The sequence below is a fragment of the Dufourea novaeangliae genome, unplaced genomic scaffold (assembly GCF_001272555.1).
Source record: "Dufourea novaeangliae isolate 0120121106 unplaced genomic scaffold, ASM127255v1 scaffold280, whole genome shotgun sequence".
Classification (NCBI taxonomy): Eukaryota; Metazoa; Arthropoda; class Insecta; order Hymenoptera; family Halictidae; genus Dufourea; species Dufourea novaeangliae.
In genome coordinates this window covers 57,030-59,914 of record NW_015374175.1, presented here as the reverse complement: position 1 = coordinate 59,914, position 2,885 = coordinate 57,030, and positions in this window count along the sequence as shown.

Below are 2,885 nucleotides of genomic sequence, written 5' to 3'. Positions count from 1 at the left end.
GCGCTTTCCTGAGGGCGTCGGCCGCCACGGGGCCGCGCCCGCCGCCTTGGGCGGCACTGGCGCAGTAGCAGCCGCGGCGTCTCTCCGGCGCTCCCAGCGGCCCACCACCTCAGACCACTTATCCGCGTGGCCACGACCAGGTGGCACGCCACCGGCGGGTTCTTTCCGCCACTGCGCCGCAGCTGCCGTCTCCGGCTGCGACCGCGCAGGCGGCCCCGGCATGGCCGGCGCAGGCGGTTTTTTCTTCTTCCTCCTCTTCTTTTTCTTATTCTTCGCCGCCCCGCCGTCCGCGCCCGCAGCACGACCCCCGCCATCGGAGACGGCCGGCCGCGACAGCGAGCGAGCAGGCGGAGCAGTCGAAGCAGCAGCGCGTCGGCGCCGACGCCGCCGCCCCCCCCGTCACGCAAGCCCGACGCGCCAGGGGTGTCGGCCCGTCGCCTGCCCCCAATCCGTCGAGGCGCGCCATTATGCGCGCCTCTAAGGCCGCGAAGAGGCGCCCCACGCGCCTCTCCACGACCCTCTCAATCTCTGCCGCCGAGAGCGCACGCCCCACGGCCGGGGTTCAATACCTAACCCAACCTACCATATCAGCCTCCCTGGTCTCCCACTAGCACCGGCCTCTCGGTTTCCCGCTAATCCTTCAAATGTTTAGATTATTATAATCCCCCAAATATGAGAACCAGTGCAATAATCCAGGTAAGTTTTATTTATTTATATTTATATTAACTCTACATATCCTTTGTTTGTGTGTAGCACATTTATTTATTAATAGAGTCTACCACCTTTTTGGAAATTTTGTTTCTAAATTTCATATATTTATTAATAATGCCACGTCGTTGCTGTGTTCCCAATTCCAAGGGAAATTATGATAGTACTTTAAAAGATAGTAATTATATATCTATATTTTTATTCCCCAAAGATGAGGAATTGCGGCAAAAATAGATGGCTGCTATTCGTCGTAAAAATTGGACACCAACAGAATATTCTGCCGTTGGGAGTCTGCATTTTGCAGAAAATGCTATTCCAAGGTACCAAGGTATTCTATCACCCAATGGTGTACTGGAGAATGTTTTGTTGAGATGTCCATGACTTATAGCAAATGCAGTGCCATCCATTTTCCCCAATTTCCCTTCTTACTTTGTAAAATATGTGTTACCACCAAGACAAGATCCTGTAGAGCGAGATCAAGAAATCATTGGAAGGAATGAAAATTTAGTCCAAGAATTTACTAATTCAGATTTAATTAGTAATTTCTCGGATTTAATAAATAATTATGAAGAAAAGCTTGTACTTTCGAACTGTTGGACTACTAAAATAACAAATTCAAAAATTTATTTTTGTATGCTCGTATGTAATGATAATTCTGACTTTGGTTTTAAATACATAGATTGTGATCAGTGACAACATGAAATTACAAGTTTTTCAAGCAAGTAATGAAGTTTCATTCAATGATTCAAAGTGTGTACTGCCTATTGATAAGCAATTATCTAGGTGGTCTCAGCTTGAAAATTTATTCAGTAGATATAAAGTATTACAGAGTCCACATTCTACCACTGATATATATGTTATTGAAAGATATCTTGAGAAATCTCTAGAAGAACTTAATAAGGCATATATTATTGCAGAATCAATTGAATTTGCTTATACCAAAAATCTTGAAATAATAATAGATCAAATAAGGCAAATAAAAAATAAAAAAAATAGATATAGCTCTTGCACCATTATTATGGCTTTTTCGTTATATAGCCAATCATCGGCTGCATACAATTGCTTGACCCATTGTATTGTAGATGATTTCATTAAAATTTACATATCTGGTTATGGGTCTCATTCTGTTGCTAAAAAATTAAATTGCAATATATGTCGATTATTAATTGTGGAGGATACAGGTAAAACTGTAGGCGATGTATATTTTGAACACTTACAAAGAAGGGGCCTTTCTGTTCCCACTGAAGAAGTGATAATCTCACTTATTCATATGTATGCAATAATGAAAGCCATAATAAATGACGGCAATTTGGAATCTTAATTTTTGCAATCTGAAAATCATTAACATATTTTATGTAGATTAACATATATTAGTATTCAATCAGATATACATGATTTAGCATTTTCAGATACATGCATTTGTGGTTAAAGTTACCACAGTATTTTGTTTAAATTATTGTCAATTTTTTCGAATATTTTATTAAATTATTATGTGAAAACTGTAAATAAACTGTCCTCTAACACGAGTTCATAATTAACTGCATAATTGTTCCTTTCAATGGCGAATTATCCTAACCTCTTTTCCACATGTCCCTTAACCTGTTTGGCATCGTACAAATAATTTTGTGTATTTCAGGTTTCTATTAACTTATACATACCTTTATCAATTTTTAAATGCTTCAATGTGGTTTAAAGATGGTTTTATCATGCTTCACACTTATATTTTCTTGAAACCTCTGTAAATATTTGAAATATAATGCATCACAACACCAAACTATTCAGAGTGTCCACAAAATATGTATATACCACATTTATAAATATTAGTATACATCTATATTACTTCTACTTACTACAGTTATGATATCTATGTATTCCTTATGCATAATTAATCAAAAACACTGTGTATTAGTATGATTTTATGTAAAAAATAACGTTAATTATAACACTGAGCACAAAACTGTATTCTTGAAAATAGGATGTCAGAATCCACCATGAGCGGTGTTGCCACGTTGTTCAACGCGGTTAGTACTAGAATCGGCTGTGGTTCAGCGTAAAATCTAGTGAAATCACTGATTTGAACCGGGTTGAGTCGGTTACAGTCGGTTTTCCCCTGTGTGGCGGGGGACAGAATACGCCCACGGTAATCCCTGCCTGTCGTAAGAGGCGACTAAAAGGGA